Consider the following 6,903-nt stretch of genomic DNA (forward strand, 5'->3'; position numbering starts at 1 on the left):
CAGTGTCTTCCATGGCCTCAATACCTTTTACCTAGCTTACCCATTATTGTCTTTACAATAATACACACTTTGTTAAATTGTTAAAATATATATATATTTACCGTATTTTTCGGGCCATAAGACACTCCTAGATTTAGAGGACAGAACCCAAGGGAAAAAAATTAACTAATACCTGGTGTGTCCATGGGACAGGGGCATCTTATGGATTTCTCTCCCCCCCCCCCCCCCCACAATTACTATGTCCCCCTTGTACCTACTGGCCTCAATTCACTAAGATCCTGCTGGAGATAATAAGGCAAGAGAAAACTTACCACCACTCATCAGTCTTTCCTTACTAAGGTGTAAAGATACGTTTTTACAGTGAGAGCGTTATATTATCTCTTCCGTCTTTAACCACTTAGGCTGGGTTCACATTGGAGCACATCCGCTCCTGCGCTACGTTACGCTCCGTGAAAGTGGAGCAAGCCGAAGGATCGTGCATGTCGGGAACGTCCGCTACAGTAAGCGAAATGCAGGGAGCGGAAGGGAGCGCAAAGCAGCAATCTGAACTTTCCCATCGGGAAAGCATTGCTTCGACTGCTGCGTTCCGCTCTTCAGTGCGGAACGTAAGCTATTTAGGCTCCAATGTGAATAAAGCCTAAATGACAAGCTGACTTATAAAAACGTCCTGCTAGAGCATCTTAATGGCTCCGGGACGTTTTTATAAGTCAGACAGTGCTGCTGCCACTGTGCGCGTGCGTGTGAAAATAGTGGGGGGAAAAAAACACCAAAGAAAAAATACACCTTTATTTCCAAATACTATATTGTCACCATACTTTGTACTAGGGACATAATTAAAATGTTGTGATAACCAGAACAAATAGGCAGATAAAATGTGTGGGTTTTATGCACAGTAGAAGTGTTTATATTAAACCTATAGGGGATGAAATTGGAGAAATAGTGTATTTTTTTCATTATTTCCTTGTTTTTCCCTTTAAAATGCATAGAAAATAAAGTAATTACTGAAAACAAATAGCAACCCCAAAAAGCCCAATTGGTGGTGAAAAAAACAAGATATAGATCATTTTATTGTGATTAGTAGTGATTAAGCTATTGGCAAATGAAAGAGATGATCACTGAAATGTGAAAATCGATCTAGTCCATAAAAACGCCTTTGGGGTGAAGTGGTTAAGTTTCCTCCCCTTTGCGAGGCTGAGGGGGGAGCTGCCTGTCACATGCTGCGAAACTGTGAGAATCCCAGACTGGAGTGTAGATAATGCAGTATGTAATAAAAACTTGTAGTATACTGTAACTTGAATATATATATATATATATATATATATATATATATATATATATATATATATATATACATACATACAGTGGGTCGCAAAAGTATTCGGCTCCCTTGAAGTTTTCCACATTTTGTCATATTACTGCTACAAACATCAATCAATTTTATTGGAATTCCACATGAAATAAATAAATAAATACATAAAAAACCAACACAAAGTGGTGTACACATGAAAAGTGGAATGAAAATCATACATGATTCCAAACATTTTTTACAAATAAATAACTGCAAAGTGGTGTGTGCATAATTATTCGGCCCCCTTTGATCTGAGTGCAGTCAGTTGCCTATAGACGTTGCCTGATGAGTGCTAATGACTAAATAGAGTGCACCTGTGTGTAATCTAATGTCAGTACAAATACAGCTGCTCTGTGAGGGCCTCAGAGGTTGTCTAAGAGAATATTGGGAGCAACAACACCGTGAAGTCCAAAGAACACACAAGACAGGTCAGGGATCAAGTTATTGAGAAATTTAAAGCAGGCTTAGGCTACAAAAAGATTTCCAAAGCCTTGAACATCCCACGGAGCACTGTTCAAGCGATCATTCAGAAATGGAAGGAGTATGGCACCACTGTATACCTACCAAGACAAGGCCATCCACCTAAACTCACAGGCCGAACAAGGAGAGCGCTGATCAGAAATGCAGTCAAGAGGCCCATGGTGACTCTGGACGAGCTGCAGAGATCTACAGCTCAGGTGGGAGACTCTGTCCATAGGACAACTATTAGTCATGCACTGTACAAAGTTGGCCTTTATGGAAGAGTGGAAAGAAGAAAGGCACTGTTAACAGAAAGCAGTTTGCAGTTTGCCACAAGCCATGTGGGGGACACAGCAACCATGTGGAAGAAGGTGCTCTGGTCAGATAAGACCAAAATGGAACTTTTTGGCCAAAATGCAAAATGCTATGTGTGGCAGAAAACAGGGACGGATCTAGACCAAGTTGCGCCTGGGGCAAGGTCAGGTTTTGGCGCCTAAAGGTCAGGTTTTGGCGCCTAAATTGCCATTCCCCATCCAGTTTTGGCGCCTAAAGGTCAGGTTTTGGCACCTAAACTGCCATTCCCCATCCAGTTTTGTCGCCTAAAGGTCAGGTTTTGGCGCCTAAACTGCCATTCCCCATCCAGTTTTGTCGCCTAAAGGTCAGGTTTTGGCGCCTAAACTGCCATTCCCCATCCAAATTTTGACGCCTTTTTAACAATTCAACAAACTGCGCCTGGGGCAAGAGACTCGTCTGCCCCCCCTAGATCCGTCCCTGGCAGAAAACTAAATGCACCATCCCCACTGTCAAATATGGTGGTGGCAGCATCATGCTCGGGGGGTGCATCTCTTCAGCAGGGACACGGAAGCTGGTCAAAGTTAATGGGAAGATGAATGGAGCCAAATACAGGGCAAACTTGGAAGAAAACCTCTTGGAGACTGCAAAAGACTTGAGACTGGGGCGGAGGTTCACCTTCCAGCAGGACAATGACCCTAAACATAAAGCCAGGGCAACAATGGAATGGTTTAAAACAAAACATATCTATGTGTTAGAATGGACCAGTCAAAGTCCAGATTTAAAGCCAATCGAGAATCTGTGGCAAGATCTGAAAACTGCTATTCACAAACGCTGTCCATCTAATCTGACTGAGCTGGAGCTGTTTTGCAAAGAAGAATGGGCAAAGATTTCAGTCTCTAGATGTGCAAAGCTGGTAGAGACATACCCTAAAAGACTGGCAGCTGTAATTGCAGCAAAAGGTGGTTCTACAAAGTATTGACTCAGGGGGCCGAATAATTATGCACACCCCACTTTGCAGTTATTTATTTGTAAAAAAATGTTTGGAATGATGTATGATTTTTGATCCACTTCTCACATGTACACCACTTTGTATTGGTCTTTCACGTGGACTTCCAATAAAATTTATGCATGTTTGTGGCAGTAATGTGACAAAATGTGGAAAACTTCAAGGAGGCTGAATACTTTTGCAACCCACTGTATATATATATATATATATATATATATATATATATATATATATATATATATATATATATACATACATATATACACAGTTTAGTGTATGTATATATATATATATATATATATATATATATATACATATATATATATACATATACACATACACATACACTAAAATGTGTATGTGTATATATATATAACCAGGAAGTGATGTTTGTATATACTGTATATTGTATATATATATATATATATATATATATATATATATATATATATATATATATATATATATATATAAACAATCAGCGGATTGCACACGCAGCTAGCAAAAAAAAAATATGCAAATCGGCCCAGCGGGGCCTGAGCGGTGCCTCCCGGTGGCATAGCCCGAGCTCAGCTCGGGCTTACCGCCAGGAAGGTTAACCAATAGAGTCCATTGACAAAACACTATCCTCAGCAGGCACCCAGCCTCTCACCCTTTGGTAATATAGCTCAAATCATACACAGCCCACACAGACTCCTCCACATATAACGATGGCCTCTCAGCCACTGCTATGCTGTCCAGATTATAAAACAGCTAACAATGTGTCTCCACTGTTCATGTGGTGGTATATCCAATTGTGTCCTTGAAAATGTTTCACCACTTACCAAGTAAATACTCAGCTCATCGTAAGCAAGAAGACACCTGAATGCAAAATACAAACACCAATGGTATGCATACATTAATAAAAGCAGCACGCAAATATAAATTACTATTCGTAGCAAGGTTATTTTGAGGGCGATGGGCACAAAACGATGCCCATTGTTGCCAACACTTAAAGAAAGATGAGCTTATCACACAGCTGAATGGAAGGCTCATTATGGTGAAGGAACTGCCCGGTAAGGAAAGCCAGCTTGTGGTGGGCATATTTGCAGGGTGCTGGCACTTGGATGGTCCCAGGAATTATTACCTTTAATTTTTTTTTTATAAATAAATTTGTATTTCTTACTTTATTATAAATAACACAAACATGTGGAACAATTTAACAGCCAATCTTTGTAGATGGTCAGGGCTGAGGTTTGCAGTGTTCATTACACATATGTAGTGAGTGGGAACGCCACGTCCTTGCCTGAGATGGTGGGAGAGCAGAAAAATTATCATTGAAACTAGAATTATTCTTTAGACAAAAACAAAATAGGAGGTATTGAAGCAGGACATATACTCCAAACAACACAAAACAAGGGTAATTACTAAAATATCAACTTTTTTAAAATTAAATATCAATATAAAAAAACCACATACACACATATTGCATAAAAAAAACACAATGACCGTCAACATATCACCAATTCATACCACATATGCACATCAACACTCACGCCTGGACACCTGGTTCTACTGAAGAGATGCATCTCATATGATTGCTTAGAGATATAATTCCCCTACAAAAGCCAATTCCTGATTCTGTTTGAATAATGTACAAACAAACAATGCATGAGCAGTTCCTGAGATTGTCTAAAAAGTCAGTTTTGTTTAACTGTAAAGTCGATTAATCCAATCCCAGCAAGAAACAGTCAATAAGTACAGGGCAATGTCCAGCAAAGCACAGCGGCCATAAAGAGCAAGCATAGGATGGAAAAGCAAGCTAGGCAAGTACTTTGGTTCTCCTTCAAGTGCAACACAATGTCCAACAGTAACTTACAATCATAAGCAGCAAGTCTAGGGCAAGGAATTTGATAAGTCTTGCAGGTCTCTTCATGAAGAGTAGCAACAGCAAGGCACAAAGCAGAGTTTATGAGTGGATAAGCAGGAGCGACAGACACTGTATGCAGCAGAGTATATAATGATGTAGTGGATGAGCATAAAGCAAATTCCAGATTGGCAGTGAAGCAGTGCATACAGTACCAGGTTTATGGTGTCCCATCAGCTCCAGTCAGCATGTCCGTTGCTCCATGTGACTTGCCTCCATGATCTCCAACAGAGTCTGTGCACCCTAGTAATAGGGTGAATGCTGGAATACCCTGAAGGAACCGAGGTCTTGGCTACAGGGACATGGATGTAAGAGATGTCCAGCCAGGAAAAGGTGTTGCGGCCAGGCAGTGTGCAACTGCGGTGATCGGCGAGTGTAAACAGCCTCAGGACACCAGACCACACTGTCCTGACATGTTTTGCCGTACTTCCGGGTTTTTCGAAGGGGGCGTGGCAGATTGACCTCACTTGATGATGCTCAAACCTAAATATGAGTGCCCGCCAATCGGCGCACGCAGTGCCCGCCCACCACAGCCCACCCCCCCGTCCAGGGGAGGGAGGGAGACACAAGGCATCATCCACTTAAGAGCCGGGGGGCGGGCGCAGCAGACGCCGACAGGCGCGGCCACACAGTCACAATCACACTCAGTGGAGCATAGAGCCGCATGTACATTTCCACAAACCACACCTACACAAAGGAGGGGACAAGATGTCAGGAGGGAGGCATGGAATTAGAGAGCCTAATGCGGGGAGCGGAAAAACGGACTCCAGCCCCTATTAGATAAGAGAAATAAAAAGAAATAAATGTCATAGAGTCCATCAAAGGACCATACAATAAAGAAATATGTAAATACGGTGGTAAAATATAAAACCACAGTTAATTACTTACAGAGGACTATAAACATAACAGTCTAATCCAAATTTGGAAAAGAAAAATCAATATTTCTTTAATGTTATGTAACACGTCACCACCTTAGAATGTGGAGCACTGGGAAATTATATAGGGATGCTGCACTAGCACACACTAGCAATTTGCAGAGGAAGAGAGAGGCGCAGAAGGCGCAAGCCCATACAAGAGACATACTGCCCGATCAAAATAACCACTAAATGGGCAAAAAGGAAGAATAGCTATTGTTCTCATTCAACCCAGGTGGATCCGTGGCCCATAGGTCAAAGATCCACCTGGATTCTCTCTGAAGCAGCAGACGATCACTATTGCCACCCCGGATCGTCCAATGGATGCGGTCCAGGCTGACAAAACGAGAATAGAATTATTCTTTAACTTTTATTTTTTATAAATACATTTTTATTTCTTACTTTGTTATAAATAACAAATCTATCCATAACCATAATTAACTTTCAAAATATTTTTTTCAATAACCTACCTTTCCCTGAAACTTATCACAAGCGATACTACACTTGAGCTCAGCCAAAAAAGCCGAGAAGCGTTCCATTGCTTGCAAGTCTCCACTGCGTGGCACTGCATTGGAGTTGGGTGACACCACCCCCACCACGAATGGCAAGCAGGCCTGCTGCTGCCAGCCTGACACCTGCTGACTTTGATTACTTTTTTTTTTTAATTGTCAATTAGAATTATTTTATTTCCTTGAATTTTTGTTATTGTTTATAAATACATTTGTATTTCTTACTTTGTTATAAATAACAAATCTATCCATATAACTTTCAAAATATTTTTTTTTCAATAACCTACCTTTCCCTGAGACTGAACAAAACAGATACTTCAACTTGAGAAGGCATAGGTGTGTGATGATTCCGCGTGCCCGCGATGGTCCGGGCACTTCCGGATTGCGTTCCACATCGCCTTCTCCAGCGGCGGTGGGTGTACGCATGCGTTCCAGAGGACGCATGGGTCGCACGCGTACGTCCATGC

The sequence above is a fragment of the Hyperolius riggenbachi genome, chromosome 2 (assembly GCF_040937935.1).
Source record: "Hyperolius riggenbachi isolate aHypRig1 chromosome 2, aHypRig1.pri, whole genome shotgun sequence".
Lineage (NCBI taxonomy): Eukaryota > Metazoa > Chordata > Amphibia > Anura > Hyperoliidae > Hyperolius > Hyperolius riggenbachi.